At 40.2% G+C, this 25,423-nt stretch overlaps 1 protein-coding gene across 15 annotated transcripts in view; it reads right to left on the bottom strand.

Annotated features, from left to right (window-relative positions):
- Positions 1-25,423, bottom strand: part of DTNA (dystrobrevin alpha) — a 238,214-nt gene that overhangs the window by 102,120 nt on the left and 110,671 nt on the right. The gene's annotated exons all lie outside the window — the stretch shown is intronic.

The raw sequence follows: 25,423 nt of genomic DNA, 5'->3' as shown, positions 1-25,423 counted from the left end.
TGACTTACATAACACAAGCTCTGAAATTCATTTTAGGTTTTCTTAAATAAGGAATCTTCAGTTTAAATTATGTAAGAGGGAAGAAATCATAAAAGATTCAGATATTATTTTATAGTTTAGAAAATGCCTTTCTAGCCAATTTTGCGTGGAGGAGACAAAAAAAACCCCCACAACAGCAACTAAATCTCTACGCCACAATGTAATACCCTCTATTTACTCAAGCAATACACTCCAAATATTAATTCAAATTCAAGACAGTACATCTCTGATTAAATGAGTTCCAGCAAAAGGCTCAGAAGTAAGAATATATTTTCCTTCAGTCTTCAGATAAAGAAATCTTCAGAATATTTTGAAGAGCGCTGCTGCTGGATAGAGCACAGAGAAAAGGGACAGCTTCCTTCACAGCCAGCATTCAAACCGTAAAAGACTAAAGCCTTCAGAGGCTTCAGAGATAAACATCTTTAGCAGTACTTAAAAAATCAAGCCAGTGTCAGCATCACCACTTCCTTAGAGTAGGTAATTACCCTAGCAAACCAACATCCTTTCCTCCCTGCCAAGTCTGGTTAGGGCTTCTGACCTGCATTTGAATTTACACCCTTACCTCAACCAGACACTGGCCCACCTGCAATATAAAGGACATGCTCTGTAGAGGCCTGCAATCTAAAGTATTCCAGTGTATCCCACAGCAAACCCACGTATGCATATAACAGGAAGGATAAAAGTACTGATGCTGAAGCCTACTGTCACAAAAGGACTCGGGACAGAAACCCAATTTCCTTTTATTTCTCAGAGAAAGAAAGGCAATCATATAAGAGGTGTTTTGCTGTGTGTGTCTTTTTTCCCTTCCGAAACACATTGTTCAAATGAAGTGGTGGTACTTCTACAAACAGGCATTTTCCAAATAGCCTATTCAATTTTCATAGTACTGATAAAGGCTCTGCTAAAGCGCTATCTACTGTGGAGATTTTGTGACGTGAGCAGCAGTCCCACTAGGAAGTGGACAAAGTGTACGGCTGCAGCCTGTTCGCAAGGATATTCAAGTTCACCCTTATGGTCTAATCTGCCTAGTAGCGATACAGATGTGTATAGCATGGCATTAAGTCTGAGCTAATATATACCGCTTTTCTGCAGAGATAACAGCTTTGACTAGAGTGCTCTACAGAAGTGGCCACACAGCTGCTGATCTGGAGGTAGTGGTGTCTTGCTAGCTTAGAGCTGTCAGGGAAGACTCGCACCTACCTGCAAAAGGAGATACACCTCAAGGTACGCCAGACCTAACCTGCATCCTAATGCAAGTAGTTATATCTTTTGTACCTGAATCAGCCTTAAATCTCTGCCCATGAAAGACGAAAAGTGATGTAATCCCACCAACCCCATCCTGAGTTCCCCGCTCCTATTTCTAATCGAACTCATAGTAGGAGAAAAATTTGCCACATTAGATGACCAGATGTCATAGGACAGCTGGGTTAAAGAAGCCATTTGAAAAGACAGCCTCTTTTACAAGGCAGGGCAGTTGAGAGAATATGTCAGAGCAAATACAATTTCAGATTAACTTTTATTTTTTGTAGAGTGGGTCATGGACCATCATAATTTTCTCTGACTTCTGTATTCAGAATTATTCTACACACAATGTGCAGCTGGTTTTCAGGCTGTATACTGTTCGTATTAATTGACTGAGATTTGGTTATTTTGACCTTGGTGCAGGGATTGCATGATCTTCCTTCAGTTTCGTGACATAATTTACACTTAAGCCTTACAGATTTTTCTCTGTTTATTAATTTGCTGTTTTCATTCCACCAACGTTCTCTAAGATTCATGAAATCATCACTGGTCTCACAGTGACTGCTGCAAACTTTATTGAAAACAAAAGGGGTGCAACTTTATTCTCCCTTCCCTCATACTGCCTCTTGGATAAAAATATTCCTTAGCTATTGCTTTTAAATATCTATTGTGCATCCACTGGAACGTGGCTTACCTGTGACCTGTGATGTGGAACAATTTTCCCAGTCAAAATTAAGTAAAAAAAAGTATTTTTCCAATAATGCAAACAGCAAGTTCTCCACTTCCTTCAGAGAGCCCGCTCCTAAAGTGTACTTTCAGTGGGGTGAAAATCATTAGCTGGTTTTCCCTTTCGCGCAATTCATCCTCCCCTCACTTTTCCTGATGTTTATATCTCCTTATATAAAATGTTCCCTGGACCTGATCATCATTTTTCAGAATGTCCCATTATCTACTGAAACTGAATCACTCTCTTCACTGCTGGGGCTTGTGGGGATTACCAGGCCTGACAAATAACTCTGTATTTATATACACACACAACTCAGGCTTCCTTGGGGAGGGAAGAAACTTTGTATTTATACTTTTAAGACTCTCACTGCACCAGACATTTTACAGATTTTAGAACAGCCTTCATCCCAAATGACAATCCTAAAATGCTCTGCAACAGGATATATGCCATTAAGCTAATGAGCGGTGGCAGTATTTTCAGATAGATATCTTCTATACTTCCTTCCCATCTTTTGAGTCGCCATTGATAGGAATTCGCTCAGCTGCGTTTTCCAAGCTTTTCATACGCATTTTTAACTCTAGAACGTGCTACAGCCCATGCTCAATTAATGCCATTGGTCACGGGTGTTGGGCATCTCCCTCTTCAGCCCTGTTCACCTTGATGCAGCTCACAGGTACACAGCTCAGCTCTTCAACTCAGATTACAGAGACTCACGCTTTGGCCTGGAATGCGCTCAGCTCAGTCCCTGGGACTGGCCGTGAGCATAACTGACTACAGTCATGTTCCAGTATTTCTCATTTTGCTTATAACACGTGTGAAGTCACTTGAAAAAAATACAATTTGTTCTACAGGGGAAAAGAGCAAATCTCAAAGTGAATTTTGATGTACTTTACAAACAGAATAAATTATCAGAGACATAATTTTGAAAAATATTAATTAATGTACAGTCTTCCTATAGTAGGGATTAGATTATATTTGTCTTCTACTGATCCCTTCCACTATCTTTTTCCCTTCACTTTTCTCCCCAGGAAAAACTCCTCCACTGCAGGTAGGGAGAACACCTACTGTGCTTCTAATTAAAATTCTTGTCACGGGCTGATTAGTAAGGTACCAATTAGCAAGGTATGAAGGCTTCAATATATTACAGACATTCCAGAGCAGAAATCATTCCAAGTGTAATGTTTCCAGCCTCTGAAAAAGATATCATGAATGTTTCATTTCTACCAGTGTTTCAAGCTGAAAATGGCATTCAGAGCACTGGAAGGAAAATAATAAAAAAAAGAAATAATTTAGTTTGATTTCAACTTTTTTGATTACGATTTCACCTTCATGCTTATCATACTTGGTCTATTTTTTTAATACACTTTGTTTATAAAATCTGGGAGGGAATATATAATATACAGAAGGTGAGAACTAAATGCCTCATTTTTGTTTCCTTTGCTGTTGGGCTGCTTTTATTTATAAGTACTGTAGTAATCTCTCTCACACATAAGTGCTTTCCTTGTTTTAGTATTTATAGGGTAAATAGCGTATTTTATTAACCCTCATTTTACATCATCCTTCTTGTAATTAGTATATTTCCATTTCTTGAGCTATCTCTACGCACGGTAAAAGCAATGCCTGCCACAATCATTAGCTCCAAAAAACCATTGAAAGAAGTGATTGCCAGTATACCTGTAGAAGGAACTCCTCTCTGGAACGTTCCATACCCTTCCCTGGGGACCGTCAAAAATTCCTGACCTGACGCACATGTGCACACACAGTTTGATGACTCTGAGAAAAGCCACCCTATTAACACTTCCACAAATCCCCATCCCATTCGTCCGTGACGGAAGAAGTGCCCTGGGGAGGTGGGAAGCACGCCGGTGAGGAAAATAATCCACTAAAATTGATTAATTGTGGAATGAAAAATTTCTCAAGTCCTATGTGATGGCTGTGCTGCAGCCGCGCATTTGACAAAAGAGGCTCCGAATCCTGACCCGTGACACTCCTGACGGTCTTTCAAGCTGGATAGAAGTTGTTTTTTCCATCGCAGCAGGCACAGAGGAAAAGGAGAAACACCTGCCTCTGCCTGAGTCTTGTCCAGTCGTGCTCGCTGTAGCTCTGAACGCTTGGGAGCGTCTGGGACACAACTTCCAGCTGGAAGTTTTGCTCTGGAAGACTGGTAAAACCAAGTGAATAAGTATCTTGAGTATCTCAAGATCACTTTTGGAAAGAGTACCATCGTCTGGTAGAAAATATCGACTAGACTCAAGCGTCCTTTATTCTGGGCAGTCTGTGTTTCCCTAGCGAGGAAATCTTCAACTCCTGATATAAACAGCTATTTTTTTTCTCCCATGAAATGTCAAATGTTAGATATTTGCTTTGGTATCTCTGGGAATTGGAAGCATTAGGATGCAGAGAAATGTGCTGGTTTCTCAGTGCTGTTTTTCCAGCTGTTGGCAAATCAGATGCTATTTCTTATGCAGCCGGTCAATATTTAAATCCAGCTTTGAGCAGCAGGCAACAGTAACATTTTTCAGCCGCACAGGCTTCTTGTCTGCCATTGCTTGGGACAGTTTTATCAAAATGCCCACCACACATAAGAAACTGCTATTCCTCTTCAGGACTTACCAGCGTCAGAAATTTTGATTTATGAAGATGAAAGAGCCTGGTAGGGTCCAGCTTACAGTGACTTTATGAGTGACTTAAAAGCTGTAGTCAACAGCTAGGTTTGGAGTGCTGTTCATGCAGGATTCATAGCAATGTGAGAGCGAAGTTTTTCCACAGATTTTTCATTTTCTCCCATTTTCTCCAAATCCAGCCGTGGTAGGTGGCTGCTCCTCAGATAAATAGAACAGAGTTATGGCTGCTTATTTCAAAGTGAATTTGGACAGGAGAACAGAGAGTTAAAAGGGACAGTGAGTGCTAGCTAAAACCTTATTTGCAAAGTCACCAACCTCAGCAATCCTTGAAGTTAATAACAAGAACCATGAAAGGCCATTTCAGAGCCCTCTTCCCCTTAATGGATTTATTGGTGCCTTATGAATGTCTTGTTCCATATCTTTTAATGAAGCAGGTCTCTAATAGGTCTCTTTCAGCTTTACATTCCAGGACTAATCTTTGGCACTATAATTGTTCAATGCTCTTTCCTGAGGCTAGGTATAATTGCATTGCACTTACAGTGCTTGTTTGTATTTTATCTAGATGAGCATTTACAGTGAAGGAGGAAAATAAAAGCTGTTGCTAAGCCCATCTCCAACATAAGCCTCAGCAAGTCTGCCTCTCCTTATTTTTGTTGTATTTTGCAATTCTAATATTACAAAAATTTTGAAATTCTTCCTTGATTTATTCCTTTAGTGAAATGTGTCTCTTGTTTTTCAGAAAGAATTTTCCAACAGATTTTTTCATCAGTCCCCCTTTTGGGAGCTTTGTATCCTTAGTAGAAAACTGTCAAAAATGCCTAATAAGGCACCCACCGCAGCTCATTTTCGTAACATTCAGTCTTCAAGGAAGTCTGAATGCTACGCAAATCCTATCTGTGAGGTCTAAAAAACAAATGGTGAAGAGTTTCATCACTGAAGAAAGAAAGGGCAATTTGAAGATAGAAAACATGAGAGTCAAAAGAGACTAAGTTCATATTTAATACTGTACAGAATCAGAACTCTAACAGAGGATGCCGTGACTGTTTGGCTTCAGGGAACAAAGGAACCGTCAGTTGTTTTCCAGGTGCACTAGGCATTATCAAGTTTAGGAATTTAAACTGTTATTAATTAGGCCAAAATACGTCCCCAAATCATTGTTTTTCCACTTTTTATGGGTGCTTGTAGAGTACAATTTTCAGCTTTTCCCTGAAACACAAAGGAGTACTTCTCTTGTGTATCAGAGAAATCTTACTACTCCAGACACGAAAGACATTTAAGAAAACCAATACTTGAGACTTACAAGATATACGTGAAACTTTACAAAGCTGTCTTACATGAGTTGCTTAGATAGATATATTTTTCCAACCATGCTCTTTTAGAGTCAGCCTTCCTGCCACTGCAAGAAACTACTCTATTGGATGAAACACGGAAAGAAAACTAATGTTCAGTGCTTCAAATATGTTTTCACCCTTTGAGAATATAAAATGATCCAATCAAATAATTTTGGTCAGCTCCAAAAAACTTCTCTCCAGTGCTTCATTGCCATCACTTCTGATAAACAGTTCTGATAAACAGTAGGAATTGATTTTATCTAACTGGTACAGATTTAAATACAGCTTCTCAAAGTTCTATTCAAATCTTATTTTAAAATTTTATTTCATCTAAGTATTATTAAATATTTTAAAACAAATAAAGCAGATACTGATTTCCTTTATCCACATCCACAATGTTTCAGAGCCTTAGTTCAGCTGAGGGGTAGTTAGAAATAACCTCCACTAACAGTCGTTTCTTTTTTGTAACACTTAAAACACATTCCAGAATAAGAAGAAAGCCCCAAAACTCAGACACAGAAGCTGACGATATAGAATGCCAAATCTGCTTGTCTGATTGTTAATCTGTTAATGGAGCTTTGCCATGCCCTCATCAGGGATCTGGATTTCACCCAAACTATAGTTTTTCCTTCAACATATGGTTGGCTTTTTCTTTTTTACTATTTTTCTAAAAACCATGATCAATAAGAATTGATCACTTTTAAACACTCAGATTTCCAATTCTACTTTTTTTCAGTTGTTTAGGCAAAGAATAATTCATAGGGAAAACTGTAATGAAGCTCAAGAGATAAAAAGTTATAAGGACTTTATCACAGGAAGTGTGTAATTGATACTGTGACACTTTGGTCTTCTCTCAGGTCTTTATTTCCCACTGTAGAGACTCAGTGCAGGTTGCAGGATTTCACATATAATTAAACTCCTACTTAGTCAAAGGGACCCTTTAGTTCTTCTTGTGCTGCCATAATTAAACCTAAATTCATTTGAGTAAGCTGTCAGTGATACAACTGTGTTGGGAAGCATTTCCTGGCTTCTGCCAATTTTAATAATACAAGTTGACAGTTTTTGTAAATAGGGATTTGATTATTATTTGCTGTAGGACAGTAGGTACTTTCATCTCTTTAGAATTATAAAAACATCTAAATAAACCAAATGCTAGATGTGGCAGAAGATACATTCCCAGGGAGCTGAAATTATTGAGATCCTTTGCGCGTACTGTGAAAATCTTTCACTAAAATTAAGTATTGTCGTGTAGTCAAACAAAAAAAGAGAGGCAATTGGCTTTTGTCACCTTACCTGATCAAAAGTTTTGGTGTCCAAACAATTAATTGAATGGCTATTGATTTAGAGAAGTTGAAAAAACCTTATCAGCTAAGAAAACTTTTCCATTACTCAGCTGAGAACCTAGAAGAATTTAAACCTTCTCATCTTTATGCCTGGAATAGAGCCCTTTGCCCTTTCTCCACTTTTTAATTTTCTGAAATACTATAACAAAAAGATTCATGAAAAAGTAGTCTGAATTATACCTAAACAGTGCATCTTAAAACAAAGAATCTTTAAAAACATTCCCATGGAAATCTAAGTCTCTCCATATCTAATTGGGGAAAATGTAGAAAATAAATTACAAATGAAAGAATGATGAGGCACTGATGAAATTGTTCACATGTATTCTTTCACAGTGGTAGCTGTTAATTTGTCTTGAATTTCAGTGAGAGCAGGCACCAGGACAGAAGAATGGCACTAGGATGGGAATTAAGGAACTTAGGAGCATATTTGGGTTAAGTACACCTTCTGAGACAAAAAAAGGCTTTGATTACTGAGTCTGTATGAATGTCATGCAGAGAGAAATCAGATCCTTAATGCAAGTAAGAGCAGCCTACGGGCTGATCTAATTAATATCTGAAGAAGGTATTTTTAGCAATTAGCAACTGTCAGGAAATAAGGAAATGGGATATTTTCTCTTTTACCTGGCCGTATCCCTTCTGTGAGTGGCCTGATGGCTTGGGTAAAAGTGATACAACTGCATTCAGCTGAAGGTTCTTTTAAAGCAGATGCCAACTTGTCCATTTTAATTCTGTTTTCAAGTACCAGATGACATTGAAGGACACATGTCTAAGTCTCTAAGTTTGTGGTGTGAAAATAAGTTCCAGATGCATTGTTAAAGTGATTTCACTTGGCAGCCTTAGCTGTAATAGTTCAGTCCTCAAGATACTCAGTTACGATGCTAACTATCCCAAAGTCAGAATGATTAAAATCAGTGTCTGTACATTCTCTTTCCATAACTGTCTGCCTGCACACCCATGAATAATCGCCTAAGCAGTACAGCAACACAATCATCATACCCAACAGAAACAGAACAGGTAGGCTGGCAGTACCACATGATAACAGAAGAAACAGCAGAAAAAAAATCCAAGCAATGAGACGTCTAAATTTGTAAAGGTTTAAGTGACAAGGAATTACAGGCCCATACAAACATTTCTAAGTCTTCTAAAGGTAAACACATAGGAAAGGCAAACTCAGATGGGCTCCAGTTTAACAAAAGCTTTCTTCAATCTGTCCTTATTCTGCAAAGCCTTTACACACAGACTGGCCTGAACACATATGCCTGAATTCCATTGTGCTGACCAAGTACTTAGCCGAAGAAGAATGGACTGCTGACCTGGGCTCAAAGGTTTTTTATTTAGCCCTTAATAAACGTCTAACAAAAACCAGAGCCTACAAACAGTGTATATAAAAGGGAATGCACTTAGAAATGACACTTTAAGGAGGAGTCAGAGTATCTCCCAATATCAGTTAAGCTTTAGTCATGTGCAGAGATGTATCTAACAGAGAACATACCTCCTCTGCATGGGAGGTGGAAGTTCTCTACTCATGGGATGTAGAATTATGTAGAAGTATGCATGCACATATGTATGCACTATTCTCATGGGATGTAGAGTACTGAGGTCACTTGGAAAGCAAAAGGAATTAAAGAATTAGAGAGAAGGTGTAAGAAACACACGAATCTTTCCCCCTTTCATCCTTCTCCTCTTCATTACTTGAATGTATGTTGAGATGCTGTTCAGGACACCCTTGAAAAAGGGAACTGCAAAAAGAACTATATTTTATGTCAGTTCATACATCACTGGTTATTCCTCAAGTATCCCACCACAGAAGGTTAGCGTAAGCTTTTCTGTTACAGAATGGTCTTTGATGCAAATGTATTGTCTTTGCCTCCCAGCAAATTCAGCCTTTCCATTGCTGGGTTATTTTCATACAATATTACCACATCTTTTCATATTAGTCTAGTTAATTCATTACAGTGATTAATAAGTTGCAGCTATTTATTAGGAGCAGGAATTTCTACAAAACTATCCATTTAATAAATAGTAAGTCAGGCATCTTATGTCCTCACTACAACATCAATATGTTCTCATAAGGCTGTGAAGGGCTGTAATAACTTAAAACAATTAAAAAAACAAAACACCCTTATTTCAACAGGTAAAGGACAACAGGAAATGAAAGCAAATGCAAACGAAAAAAACGGACAGCTTGATATGCACTATCGGCTAGTTTATTTTCTCAAATAAAAAACCTAATATACCAAAATACTTTTAACCTAATTAAAATCTGACATTATTTTATTAGGCAATATCATTATTACAATAGCATACAGAAGAAAATGAAATACAATATAATTATGTAGCAAATAGTCTCATACACTAAGCCTGAACAGAAAGCTGATGCTTGAAATATTGAATGCAAAGATAATGGCTGGTGATGGTTGTAAACGGACACAGCAGAAACAGGCTGCTATGTATGATTCACCGATCCTGTTCTTTCCTCTCAGATACGCACATTACCTCTAACACTGTTTGGACCCTGTGAAACTCAAGTTACTGTTTTATATGCAAATATGCTTGAAGAGGAACATTTTTAATAAAGCAGTATTAATTATATTGTGAAAGAACATTTAGGTTATAAAAATCCCTCCAATGCAGCATAAACATTTCAGCTGGTAGAAATATACTTGTAAGCAGACTTTTGTCTGGAGAAATTTCAGTGTCCTGAATTTACCTTTCCCATGGCGAGGAGGGAAGGTGAAGAAAGCCATGGGGAGCGCAGGAAAGCCCAAAAGAAGCACAGTCAACTAATCAAACTGGCAGCTATGGCGGCAAAAAATCCTGATGTGCTTTGAAATCTCCAGTTGGTAAAAGAGATTTTTCTTCTTAGAAACACTCATCTAAGGGTAGTCAAGACAGAAGACACGCTCCTACACAGGCATTGCTCTAAGATGCACAGAATGCATCAACTTGTGTGGAAAAATGACTTTTGTAACTTTAATGACAGGTTACAAGAGGTGCCAAAACAGTCAAGACAGAGTCAGCTGCACAGCACTTTGTATCTGTATGTGCTTCTGTCATGTTCCACCAAAGACTAAACTCGGTCCAGCGGCCTCTAAACTGAAGTCATTGAAGTTGGTAATAAACAGATTTGAGCCTAAGCTGCTTAATGATATTGCAAACAAGAATAAATTGCATTGGCTCCTCAGGTGTCATTTGCTTAATTCTGAGACTATGTCTAATATTATTCTGAGTATTCTGGCAAAAAAGCAGTGGTGCAGTTTTGGTCTGCCTTATCAAATGCATCACATCAGAGCAGGACACAAGAGACCTTCTCCCTTTGGCTCTGGTTCAGCCACACTCAACTATTACTTTCTGGTTTAGGCACCAAGTTGTCTGGAAGCTATTGACAGAGCCGAAGGAGCAAGGAGGAGAGATGGGGAAATACTCAGAGGGTGGAGACTGGAGGGTCTGCTTTCTGGGAAGAGAATAACATCAAATCTATACAGTTTTGTTAAATGCTGATGAGCTGGGAATAAAATAGCTATCTGCTGTTTGTGTTGAGGAGAGAATTATTAGGTGTGATACACAGGGCTTAATTAGGAATGAAAGGAATGATATTTAAACACAGAAAACATCCAATCTCGACAGGGGAACTCTGAAGTTAAAGACGTATGAGGCTGCGGACAGTCTCTCAAGAGATGTGGTGAATGCCCTACAGTCTGTGGCTTTTAAAACTATCCCAATAAATCTTTGGAATATGTATTTTAGGCCCAACACTGTATTTTCAATGAGGTGAAACGGAGACTCCAGAAGTGTTTGTGGTATATACATTTTTTCCTCTTATATATTTCATAACTTAGTTTCTTAGACATACAGCCTTTAAAACAGACTAGGTCAGCAGCCACATCCTACTCCCTCAGTACTCTTTCTGCCTTCACTATTACCTTTCTTTTGTTCTTTCTTTCCCAAACCATCCATTCACCTCTACTGACTTTTAATTTCTCAGACTTCCCGTGTCGTTATCACAGAACTGCGATGCCCTACAGCAGACTGCTCAGTCACAGCTCACCACTTTGCTTCTTGCCTTAGCCTCCAGTGTAAATAGAGAGCAAAGGAAGGGTGCAAACCGCACAGCTGGATTTTGGGCACTGGGCTCAGATCTCTCCTTTGTGTTGAACAGACACCAAAGGCTGAAACATGAAAAAGATGGAAGAACTGCCAAACTCCCCTTTTACCTGCAAGAAAGTTGACACCACAGCACCCTATACATCAGTGAAGTGTATTAAAGACACTAGGTGACTAGGAGCAGTGCTAGTGTTGCGAAGAATCTGCCCCTCCCTTAGAGAAGGGAGCAGATAAAGCCGTTTGGCACCAAGCGCCTCCTCAGATGTTCTTCACCTTCTACTAAAAGAAGCTCTGGCCAGTGATTTTTTTGGACTGGGCTAAATTAACTGGTACTTTTTACAAGGTGCTTGAGCTACATGCAGAACCCCAACATAGGAGAACTTCCTGGAGCAAATTCTTCCACTTCTAAAATTATAAACACAAAATATATATATATAACATATATAAGAGGGGTACATTTGCCCAGTGGTCTGCAAGAGAATGCCACCCACTCACCCTCCCACCTTGGCCTTTGGTGAAGGCCTTTGCAATGTGCAAAGGGGAAAGGCAAACCTACATGACGGAAGGAGAAACAACGGTCAGCCTTGCTCTGCTGTCACATGGCATTGCTATGAGGTATTGACTTTGAAGAGCTAGGGACCAGATTAGAGCCAGGTAGCCAAGTCAAAACCATTCAGGATCAGAAACCTGAGAAACAAGAATATAACAAGCCCAGGTCTAGGGGCAGACATGGTGTGAGGTGCAGCTCCATATCAGGAAACCAGGTGTGTCCTGAGTAGCAGGATCCTGGGCAAAAGCAAGACAGAGCTGCAGCAAAGACAGCAGGAGGACCAAGAACTTTTCGGCAGAGGAGAACCAGGACTATGCCCATTTTCTAAGGGGCAGGACTAAGAGGTGAGGTGAATTAACGCAGCATAATACACTGAGTAGCCAAGAAAACTGGTGGGATTATCTGATATACCTTCTGGTGGGATGAGTGGCCAACCTTTAGCTCCTCCCAACCTGTGTCTGGCTTGCAGGGGACTGTTCTGCCAAGGAGACTGAATACAACCCATTGCAGGGCTGAGGGTCTTGGAGAGGCTGTCTAGGCTGACCAGGGCTTTTCCTTGTCCCCTGTTCAAGGCACTTCCAGGAAGAGAGTGTCCTTCATCCTCCAGTTGTAGGCCCAGCTGTGTGGGCTGTCACCGTGTGCTGCTGCTGATTTCCTACAGAAGAGCTTGCCTTTCCTCTTCACCTCTCCCACTGCCGCAGGGGTGGTGGCACCTCCCTACATGCATTGCCTTCTCTCCAGGACATCCAACTTGGGAAAGGCTGAAACTGACCTGGAGGAAGTAAGAAGCCTGACAACAGGCACTGAAAATACTTCTCAAGCATTATCCGAAGGACCTGAAACACCCCTGCCCAGCTCAGCTTTTCAGCTTGAAAATTTCAATTTCCAAACCCTGGAGAGACAAAAGATCATTCTGTCTTCTCAATCCACTGCTTATTGACTCAGGTTATCAGTTATCTCAACTCAATTTCAGCTCTTCTAATACCTGCATTTCACTACAGATGCCCAGAGGCAAAGGGTACTTAGGAATTAGCGGTGTGAATTAATTTCCAGAGGCACTGAAACAATTTAACAAAATCTATTGGGTAAATATTTAGCTGCAGGCCTGGTTCTAAGCAAGCCTGTGGAAGTGTGGTTTTACAACACAAATGAGTTGAAAAGTGGACTTGAAAGAACCAGAGAGGCTTTTTTTCCAGTTGCTTACAATTTTATTTTACTTATTTTATTTACAATTTTGCCACTCAATCCTATTTGGCTATAGCAGCCAGAGAGGACGAATACCTTCACTTCGAACACACTTATATACCATTAAGTGTTGCAATATTTGGCAAAGAAAGGCCTTTTGGTGGTATTCCTCATGTACATCTCATTTTAATGCAGCTGAGAAGAAGCACTGGAAGGATTTCCACCAGCAATCTCCAATGCCAGGCAATTTGTTTGTACCAAGTGCCAGTCATTCCTCACTACATCAGCAACAGGCTATTTAAAGGTGTATCTTTTAATGCACAAGATCACAGAGATTTGGGTGAGGTAAAAAATACTACAGGGTAGCACTTCTGGAGGCAGCATTTGTATGTCAGTTGTATGAGCTGGCTACATCAGCAGGGCTTCCCAGAGCAGAAACCCCAGAAGGTCCATGAGAAGCCAGGGTGGAGCAGATCCTACTCTGCTTTGGTAGCAGCCACCCTGGAAGTCTTTCAAATTTGCAGTTTCTGATAGAACCAGTCTGCCTGTGAAGGTTTTAACATAGCAGTCATGGAGCTATAAATAAGGTCATGCGGCATTAATAAGGTCAAAATAAAGGGGGGGGGGGGGGGAGGTAATAGGATCCGTTCAAACTTCTATTTTCATCTAAGATCTCACATTAGGAAGAAAACCAATATGCATTTTTGATAATCTTAGCTATATAATAAAAATACTCAAGGCTGAGACACAAATAGTTAAATTTCAGCAGATTATTTCAGAATGTTCTGCTGAAATTGTACTGACTGCAGTGATGCCACTGTCTTGAGGGGGACACTGGCAATCATTAAAAAGCTTTAGAATTTTGTAAGATTATAAATCTCTAAAACTGTAGAAATACATACACATAAAAATGATAAAATAACGCACTCTAAAAAGAAAGAGTTGGAGAATTAACATTTTGAAGCCCCTGGAAGTTGCTGCAGCTGCCAGCAACAGTTCATGACATCAGCTGAATTCTCAAACAGTGCCAAAAACTCAGGAACAGTTTTACGTGAGCTAATCTGAAGAGGAAGAATACTGAGCACTAAATCCAAAGCTTCATGTGTGAGTGCTTTCTGTTCACCTCTAAAATTTCAACAGAAAAGCTAGGTACAAACATTTTTTTAAAAAGGCATCTTATCAGATTAGAATAATGTATTTGCTAGGATCAAAGAGACACGTCACATAATCTTTGTCCTGACTGCTCAGTTTTTGATATGGCAAAGGATTAGGAAAAAAACAAATACAGTACTCTCTCAAATGTCCAAAGAAAAGATGTTCCCATTCTCCTCATGCACACCAAACAAACAGAGATCACATCTGCACACATTTGGTCACGCTAGGATAGAAGTGAGTTTGTTTCGTATTTGCTTTCCTAGTATTGCAAACACTGACTGCAAAACAGGTAACACCTGAATCCATATGGGATAGAAAACCTTTTAAAATGAAACTTTTTAAGCTTCCTGCAGGCAACAGCTACTCAGAATAATCTTTTCTGCTATATCCCTATCCATGAAAAAGGTTTCTAGACAGATCTCCTGTCCTTCCAGACAAGATACAGCATCTGGACCATCTCTGTCCTGGAACAAAGGTGTTCTACTTGTTCTTGAAGTCATGGATCCATCTGCAACAAACGCAAACTTCAGTATATGCATCAGCTTATGCTGATATTTATGGGGAAAAATACAGACTTGGAAAGGAAGGGACTTTAGTGTACACTTCTCATCCTTTTTACAGGGTGACCTGAAAAAAGGAAAATGTCTTTTCTTTCCCCTTTTTTCTCAGTAAACAGTTATCTTGTATTCCAGGCAGGTAATCATGTGGGAAATTAAATGTTTGTTCTTTAAAATAAAGGTTTTAGTTTTTTTCAGGGGCTGGGCCAAAGTTCTGCCCTGGATGATGAAGAGCAGACACTTAGGGAGATCTGCGTTTGAGGGCTCCTGGCCAGAGTTACCATGAGCACTGGAGCAAAATGGTGTGGCAAACTTCTCTTGGCTGGAACAAACATTGCAAATTTTATTTTGAAAACGTGCCATTCTGGTCCAACCCACACTTCTCCCTTAAGGACGTCCACTGTAAAATGCAATAGTACTTGCTCTGTTGCTTGCAGGCCCCCAGGCAATCTCTCTCAGGATCACACCTGCAACACGACAGACCTGACACTTGTCCCTGCTCCTCAGATGTCTGCCACGCATAGGAAGGGCAAAACTAACACCTGCCCGTGGAAACACACACTTTTAAAAGTCAGAAGCCATTTACTCTGAGTATTCCTGTGGCCTGGCTCGCTGCAGACTTACTTCCTTGAGTTGATATCCAATACTTTGTTTTAAGTTGCTATAACAATACACTTTTACAATTGCAGCCCACACACTGTCTTACAGAAAATATCTTGCACTAAACTCGACAGCATCAGTAAATATGTCTGAAATTTCTCCCTTTACCGCTGAGAGCTGAAGCCTGTTGAAATCTACCTGGATTCAGGCTGCAGCCCTGTCAAGTGAAATACCCTCTGTTTTGAGAACTAAAGGCACTGGCTGACGTATGTAGCCGTGCTTGGCCTGCGCTGCTTAATGCTTCTCCGCTGCTGGCATACCATCTTTCCTAAAGGTTGTGAACTTTTAAGTGGCTCTTTTCCAGCACAGTACATTTAGAGCAGAGAAAGGAATAGAAAGTCTGCATGTGAAAAAAGTAAAAGCTCTTAATCTTCTATATAAAATACAGAGTTTAATCCCAGTTCCTCTTAAATCAATGGAAAGGCTTTCATTGACTTCAATGACAATGAAGTCAATTTTGCCAGGATTTTACCTACGTTTAATTTTAGCCCTAATGACTTGTGTTTTCAAAAGCAACCTGTGATTTAGGATACCTCTATTTCTGGATATATTGAAAGATGTCCATTAGGTGTCTGCCTTTCACAAAGGAAGGCTTCTCATTCTCCCCCCAAAAATCAAGCTGGACAATGACAATAAACATCCTCTTTTGAAAGCCTGTATGGTTGTCTATTTTGTTGTCTTGCAGTGTTAAAATTAGAATGCTGCAAGGTTAAATTGTAATGTGAACAGATTCACAATCAGGAAGGAGCCAAGACAACAGAACGGCAACATCAGAAATAACAATTGATAAGATGACGGCAGTGTGTGGATCAACAGTCACTTCTCTTCTTTAATTACTGTAAGATTCTCAATGAAAAAGGTGGCATTTGTTAAAAGTGACACAATCTTGTTCATCCTGAAGTGGCAGATGTGAAATACTCACTGATGGGAGACTTTATGCATCATTATATCAGCTCATTTTTTCCACATCTTTATCCACTTCAGATAATTTTGGATTTAAAATTATATGCTGTTTTACAAAGACAGGAAATTAACCTAATGACCTTGATGTAATAATTTCAGTTACTGATTCCAATGAAAGTAATCTACCCCTTAGCTGTCTATCCTTAGCTGATAGGAAAAGTGTATCTACCAAACAATGAATATAGAAAAGAAGATGAAAAGGCACAGTGATTGCATGGGATGCTCCCAGAAGAGAGCGGTTTAAAATATTGGCTATTTTTATGCAATAAATCATGGTGGGGGAAAAAGAGAAGTTATTTTAAAACGCAGGCATTAAATTCTTCTTCCTGGCCTGCAGGTGTTTTCACATGCCAATTCTTCATCTGATACAAGGGGAATTTAAAGGGACAGGACTCTAATTAGCAGTAGCTTACACGGCCCTGTCCTTTGCAAGGAGCTGCAAAAGCCACCTGGAGCATGCGGAAGATAGCAGAGTCATGGTTTGTTCTGCCTCCAACACACCAGTGGGACCTTTCTGTTCGCATCTGACCAGCTGCAGCAGAAGGGAAGACGGATCAGCATTTTCCCAGGTAGAATGCGCTTACAGCCCTGGTATTACTCCCATACAAGATGAAAGTTTCAGAAACTAGGAACGGACTTCAGATTTTTACTATCCCCTTCCAACAGCTGCAATTACACAATATTCATGTCCTGGATTGACAGTTAACTCAAGATCAGAAATAGCATTATAAAGATGCATATTCTCTCACACGGTACCACTCAAATTAAAATACACTGTGTAGAGTATTTTATTTCTATTAGAAATTATAATATACACATAAAACTGGTTCTATGGACAAGGACAGGATATTTCAGGCAAATAGAATTTTTTTTGTTTACAAACTGTTGAGATCATTGCAATATTGTCTTTATTCTGTTTACAACTGTGTATGATCCTGGGTTTTGGTCAGATTTCAAAATATATAGATGTGAGCTTAGCAAAAGGGAGCAAAAGCACTTTCTGCTCCTTGTCTCACTATTTTCAGATCTGTAGCAGTTCTTTGTTCTGCCAGATCTGGAGCTCTTCTTTCTCACTGCCAAGTCACACCCCAAACTAAGGAAAATTTTCTGAGCTAATACTAATTGTAGTGGTGGACTGCTGATTAAACTCCATATTTCCTAGGCTTTAGGGAGACAAATGGGAACAGAATGGCCTGGCTGAATTCTGAATTGGCTTTCTGGAAGGATTTCTTTGAACTTTGCCCAAAACTTAAGGGCCTGGGATGTTCTGCTATTCAAAACCTGCTTCTGAACTGCAAGATCTATTTCTGCACTGCAAGATCTATTTCTACACCTACCTGACACATTCTCTGCCTTACAAAAGAAGACCCCTACCATTTCAGTAGTTTTAACTCACTTCTTTTTCACCATGCAGCTCAGTTAAATGTGCTGAGATGTGCCCTTGTTTAACTGAGAAGGAGCAGAGAGCAGATTAGAAAAAGAGCCCTGCAAAGAACATGCTTCACTTTTGGACGTACACAGTCCGAGTGTGTTCAGCCACAATTTCTCCTGCAAGAAAGATTCCCCTCTTCAGGTTTTGACTTAGAACTCTTATTTCTGCACACAGAAATAAGCAGTTTAAGTGTATATTCATCATAAACCCAGGCATTTAAGGAAAATAGAGGTGAATAATCTTTTTTCCCCTGACAGTTGGAAGGTTAGCACACCTACCCAAGCCTGCAACCACCCAGGCCCAGCACAGGTCTGAGCTGGTGATGCTCCAGCTCACGGGACTGTGCCTCACCTCTTTGCCCAGCCCAGCGTGCTTGCTGGTTGAAAGGCAAAAGGTTTCCCATTGCAGCCAGCTCTGTTTGCTTTAAAACCATCAGAAGGTCCCTTGTGCCAGAATAATTACACTTAGGCTCTTAAAAATCAAAACCGGGCCCAAAATGAATAATTATTTCATTCTGCTTTTAGTCTTTTAAGTTATGTGATTTACAGATTTTTACATTGTCAGTTGGGAGAAAAAAACCCTACTAATGGCTAGCTTAAAACATCTTCCTTCTTCAGCTTCTAATCATGGCTCAGGATTACTCCATTTTCCTGCATTTCATATATCACTGTAATAAAATCACTCTGAAAAGACTCAGCAGTGAGGTACAGCAACAACATGAAAAAGAAGGCACAGCAGGAGCTGGTTTCATATCCTTCACATGGTGCAGTGCAGCTGTAAGAGGTTTCTTCTTTTACAAGCAGGTAGTCCCCTACCTCTGTGCTCACGATCCCCCCACCATCACCTTCTCTCATTTACCCACAGATCTTACTTTACAAAGATCATTGTTCAGTGTTCATGGTGCAGCAACCACACTTGTTTCCCTATTTCACATTATCTCAGCAGTTAGGGAAGGAGTTTCCAAGTCTCTAGCACACAAGCACATAGGGGCACTTTAGAAATAAGCATTATGCATTTTTAGGGTATGCGTCTATCACCCTTCGACAGCTTTCCTATAGACAAGAGTCCAGACCTGGTACAACAGCCCCCAGCACCTCCAAAGGTCACCTTCCAGATCAGGACACTGACAGCTCAAAACTCACTTGGTGCCCGGCGGGCCACCTGGACAAGCTGTTAGCCCTAGGCAGCCCAGCAGTGCACACAAGGCAACCATGTAAACTAGAGGCAGGTGGATCAAGGTGCATACATTGCTCACAGCCTCTCCTGTGAACAGCTTCCCTTCAGGAGTGACATGGGCATCATTATGCCAAAGGTCTATCAGAGGGGGAGCTTCTCGGTTTCTGTCCTTTTCCCCTAACTGACAAGAAGTAGGCGGTGGGCTCTGGCAATGCCTCATTTCAGTCAGATACGTAGGACACCATATAGGTTGTTATCAGGCACAAAGCAATGATATGGAAGAGTGTGGGTGAAGTCCAATTAGTATCTCTGAATAACATCAGCATTTGGCCCTTTGCAAAGCGTAAACATAATTGCAGCCACGATGCTGAAAACAACATTCACAGAGAATCATATGGGTAACCAGTGCTTCATGAACACAGGAAAAGCTTGCCACTGAAGACTGGATGAACAGAAGACGGACATACAGAAACAAAGGAAATGAAAAGGAGCAAGCACTATTGGTGATGAGAGCCAGAAAAAGAGATTCCTTGCATAAATATTAAAGAACGGATTTGAAGGAAGAGCATCTGGCTGTTCGAAAATGCGAGTCTGCTCCAAGCAACAGCACGACAGAGGGAAAAAACTGCACGTATGTAGCGAGGATGGAGGAAGAATAGGACAGATGGGGAGAGAAGGGAGTGGCAAGGCAGAGAGTGGAAGGCAGGAAGAATAAGGAAGGAGTACGGAAATACAATGACTGTACAGCCTGGAAGCTAAGGAGTCCTTATCAGTGCCCCTCACACTAAGGTGTTGGAAGTGTTTTCAAAGCCCACTGAAGATGCTGAACTGTACTTTTGCATACAGTGTTTTCAGAGGTTGATAGTGACATTTCTAACACGGAACAAACGCACGAGGCTCACAGAATAAAACCTGAAGAGCAGTTATTTTTGCTCAGCCTACTCATGAACAACGCATCAGTTCAAAGCAGTTGGCCAGAGAAGCATTTGGGCACCTCGCATCTGCTGGGTGACTGCTGGTGTGGGAGCTGTGTGTGCACTGCATGAAAAACCACGAACAGCTGACAAAAGATTATCAAAATCAAACAGTAACTCTTTTGATTTGAGGCCAAAGGACTAGGCTTTGTTTCTCAAGCCACACAAGGAAGCACATTTAAGTTGCTCAGAACCGATGCAGTTAGTTATAGGGTGGGAAAATACTCTTTGAAGAGAGCTATGGCCACACTTCCAAGTGAAATAGGAGGCATCCTGACCTTCACATCCACCTCATGCCCAAGACTACCTACTCTCTCCTCTCCTGCAGTGCCGGTAAGATGCACAGACTCACAAAATCATGTTGGGGGATAAAAACGCCCCTCCCCCTTGTCACAATCTGGTGTTTTTGGTATGATACTGTCCCAGCATATCCATCTGTATAACTGAGGCAGATGCTATAATGGGCAACACAGCTAGTAAAATCTGCAGAGAGGTTTGAATGCCATAAAGCCGATGAGGTCTAACTGGTTACTTGCTAAGGTTTAAAAACTACCATACTTTCAAGACCTCAGTGCTTAAGTGTATTCCCTAAAGCCTGATGATGGAAATCCTTCAGGAAAATACAGGGGATAAAGTAGAGGTTAAAATAGTCCATCTATTAGATATTGAAAAAAAAATCTGTGTTGTTATTTAGGGCCATAACATTTATTTGAATGGGAAATTACACAATATAATTTTTATTAAGCTTAGACGTTTTCAAACAGAAATGTCTTTAAAACAATCCAATTAAAGCACATTTTTCATGTTTAAACATATTCCAAATAACATGTGTTACTCCTTATTTTGGAACATACTGCAAGCACTTGCTCTGTCTAAAAAACCATTTGTGTTCATACAGACATAATCTGATTAGTTTAATTTTGGTGTTACTATTGCTGCTGAGTTTGCCCTTTACATGTGGAATACAGTTCTTTCAAAGGAAAAAAATCTGCATTTGACTGTGCTGTTAAATAAGGCACCCTAGAGAAGCCAACTAACTGAAATCTGGCTTTTCCAGGAAAGCCAGAACAAATCACTGTTTCCCTTTCCTGCCACCAGCAGAGCCTGACCCCTCTCCAATTAGGGAAAAGAAAAGCAGACATATTTCTCCAACAACTCTTCCTCATGAGGATCTTGCTGGTCAGTCTCAAAAAGTGCACAAAGAAGATAAGAGAATCATATATTTGGTCATCTTCCATCAGGCAGAAGACCTTACCAGCGACTGCTGGCCCAAGCATTTGTACAACGTACGCTTTTTCTTGACACCTTCAAAGACTTCAGTGTGCTCATAAATCCTAAATAATGCTAAAAGAAACTGGTGACCGACAGGAAACCATAAAAAATCTGGCTTTTGGCTACAGAAAAATGTTCCTTATTTAGAAATATACTCTTTTAGACTATTGGTTTTAAGGTTTATTAGTGGATATTTACCTTTTGAATACAAGTACATTTACTTTTGTGTGTGTGGAAACACATGCACAACTTTTTTTGCCTTGGTTCTGTAAATATTCTATTAAGCTAATAAACATTTTAACCAAAACAAATTAACTGTGCCAGTGCAATATTTCAGTTTCAATTAACCTTTTAATTTAAATGTTCATCTGCCTATGTTCAATATAATTTAAAGCTGGTAAAAATCCAGGAAATCTTCAATGTAAGTGAAAGATAGCCTGACTGGAATGATAATAAATTCTTAGGTGAGATGTCAGCAGTGATTTCCCGAGCAAATTGACAATAAGGAAGTGTGATGCATTTATGGAGCCTAGGGGTTACAAAAAGGGAAAACCCCCCTTTTTTTCCCTGCTTTGCTCTGCTAACTTCAGCAGAATTAGCAAGATGTTCCTAGTTTTCCAGTATTAGCATTCCTCAGTGCACCCTCAGCTTCACTGCCATTGTCAAAGGGTGCTTGAAAGTCTAATCTGCCTCTTTTCATTCTAAGCAGCACTCCACACAAAAATACCCATAACTGAAGACAGCTAACGGGCTTTTAGTCTTCACCTCATGACTTAAGTGTGTGAGAAATAACATTCTTAATTACAGTTAGTAGGTAGGTGGCACTGTGCCTCTCAGCCCTGCAAACCCAGTTGCTTTCAGTCCAGTGTTGGGCTGAAACTTGCAATGAGTGTGGGATGGTCAGACTCAGAGCCAGCCAGAGTTACTTCAGCATCTTAGGAGATCAGGACACAATTTGGCACAATTAGTAGGCCACCTGCTCAGTAAAAGGATGGGGAGACTTGGGTTTGTGCCTGTTTTACTCTCCTAGACCCAATGTGATAGCACTTCTTACGTCACTTATCTTTAATAAAAGAGATTGTCACATTTAATCTTTTCTTCAGTCATTTTTCTTTTTGGAAGTCGTGAAAACCAAAGTAATTCAATGCAAACTCGATGATTTCTGTCTAATAACATACAGGACTCACTGTAAGTGTGCCTGTGTGTGCGTCTCTGTGTATATGCACACGCAAAAGCATGTATATGAGGGTTAGGTTACATGGGACAGGCAGGGAGGGAGAAGGAGTCTTCTTGTAGGTTAATTAATTGCTGTAGCCTGAAGCCGATGGAGGAGGTAGTGGAATGAGAGAGAGGAGCTTTTCCTTAGCACAGGATCTGGATGGGAGCTTTAGTCTTTAGTGTTCAGAGCCAGAGACTATCTCAGTGTAGGTTTATTGGGGGACAAATCTGTAGGAAGAAGCTATGCTCCCTTTTCTATCAAAGACCTACCATCTCCAAGAGCCACAAGATGCCCTGAGCTGTTGGTTAAAGGAGCTGTTTTCTCCTTCTTTCACAGGATGTTACTTCCTCACTGAGAGTAATCACCTGCACATATTCCAAAATGAGTCTCTAAGTTTTAGGGTCTCTGCACTATATGCTCCCCTTGCCCACATCAGAGAGCTCTTCTTTTGGCTGTATCTCTACTGCTCCATCAGGAAAAGATGATCTTTTCTCAGTCACAGCATTTGGCTTTTTTTCTTTAAGAGACTGTGCTACTGGAAACAGGAGGCTGAACAGGCTCCTTTGCTCTGCATTGAACTTAAAAGTTCTCCACAGTTCACAGCAGCAGAAAAGAACAAGCAACGAGCCAGAAAGAAGAGTAGCTCTAACACCTCATGACTGTTCTGCAACATTGACTCGTGATCTGTGAGCACCTGGGACCTGGCAATATCGAACGCAAGTTACCTGAAGGAAAAATTATAGGAAGTTTGACCACAGGCAAATGTGACCAAGTGGCATTTATATACAAGTCTCCCTTCCTCGCTCAGTGGCCATGGCAGTCCAGGAGCCAGAGCCTCATTTTCCACAATGTGTTCTGTGCGTTTGACCTGTTTCAGCACACCATTAAAGCTGCAGTGGGTACTGGAGCTAGACCTGCAGGACACCCAAGATAAACACCCTGATGCCACAAGCTCTTGTGCTCTATGAAGAACTGAATCAACTTCTCTTGGGATGATTTCATAGCGGACTTCCTTCCAAAGAGAACAAATTCCTTTAATCCTCCACGTTGAATGCTTTAAGAGGCTGGACCTTTTGGAGATAACTGGTCCCGAGAGCACAGTTTGTGCCTGTGAAGAAGACACCCTGGACGGCTGTGAATATGTCTACTCTTGATCTGAGATGTGGCCCTGGAGATGTCAGCACTCCCTTTGGACATGCTTTTGCCCGTTTTGATTTGAGCCAGATGAACATTTGGATGTAGAGCCCGGGCTCCTAGAGTTAGCATCTGCTACTGTAATCATCCTTGTATATATTTATCCCTAGAAAAATATCTCAGCCATCTGATAGCTGAGTGAGGGACTGGCCTGCTCCTACTAGTGCACATATTCCTACATCAATTAGTCACTACAAGTTGTTCCGTACTGGAATTTTGCCTACGTTATTATTTGCATACAAGGCATATACACATCATATTACGCAGCCTTAAAATTTTGTGCCTGTTTTGATTCCTAGTAATCAGGACCCCAGATTTCTTTCTTCTCAAAGACTGACACACAGTCATGTCAGTCCAATGGATTCATTTTTATTCTTTCCAGCAGAGTCAGTTTGGCTTTTCCACTGTCCTCCGTGAATCCAAAACTGGTAAAAAAATTATATTAATAAATTGTGTGATTTTAATCTATAGGAATGGGCAGATGAGATCTCTCTTATAAATTTTTTGACATTATTAGTGAGTTCTAGTTTTAATACTGGGTAAAATCTGAATAGCAAAGTCACGCAGTGAGTGAAATTACTCTGATGGTACAGTACTACATTTTAGCAGTCTTCCGTGACCTTCTCAGCTGGTCCATGTACAAGATGTGCCCATATGTTATAAAGAATTATGATTTGTTTTACTCCACCTTTCAGAGGTTTCAGTTAGCACTGGGCATTAATGCATTGTGCAGTCTATAGACATATAAAACACTGTCCCTTGTTTTGAAGGTTTTATAAAAGATTCAATGAGATTAATGAGACAGTAGAAAGTAAGCGGAACAAAACTCCAAGACGGAAGGTTTGTATGTACTCACAGTTCCTAAAAACAGACAAAATATGATACTTGAAAATACAGTATTCTTCACCAAATCATGACCAGGATTGTCACCTGTAAGAACATTTGTAGAGACTAATATGATGCTAGAGAAACCATGCAAAGAACACGCTTTCATGAAGGACACTACCTTTTGCTGACAGTGCTCATGTTCACCAGGCTTCACCAAGAATACGATTTTCCACACCCGTATTTCCATCATCTCTTACCTTTTTGCTACTCTAGTAAAGATGACTAGCTAGACACTGCTTGCTATCTTGGTTCACTGTTGTTGGTTAATAATGAAGCTCCTGAGACTATTACTTCCTTTTCTCCCTTCGTTGTGATAAAATATTATGGCTCTGATTCCAAACACAAATGAAACTCATGGAGAGGGAACTACTTATTAGAGGGTGCTTTGTCTCCTTTCATCTAGATTCCTTAATTTTTTAATCCCCTGGACAAAATTCACCCCTGGTGCATCTCTGTGACAGTCAGTAGATAGTGTGTTAGTGATACTACACTATGAATCACTTGCACCCCTGGTGCCTCATGCTTTGGGCCACAATGGATGTGCTGTATTAGTGATAAAGAGCTCTTGGGTGTTTGAATTAGATTTCTCATTCGCCCAATTGAACAAGGTCCTTAAATCTAGATAGATTAAGCTTCTTTGATTGCTTAGATAATTTGATCTGGATTTTCCTTGCTCTGATTGAGCTGATGGAATCAGAGCTAAATCACCATCCTACTTTGCTTGACTTTTTCCTTTTACAGCTAATCTTCCCCTTCAAAGAATTCTACTCTTTCCAAATCCTCATTTT

This window comes from Phalacrocorax aristotelis, chromosome 2 (genome assembly GCF_949628215.1).
Source record: "Phalacrocorax aristotelis chromosome 2, bGulAri2.1, whole genome shotgun sequence".
In the NCBI taxonomy this organism is placed as follows: Eukaryota; Metazoa; Chordata; class Aves; order Suliformes; family Phalacrocoracidae; genus Phalacrocorax; species Phalacrocorax aristotelis.
This window is presented reverse-complemented; position numbering and strand designations above follow the sequence as displayed.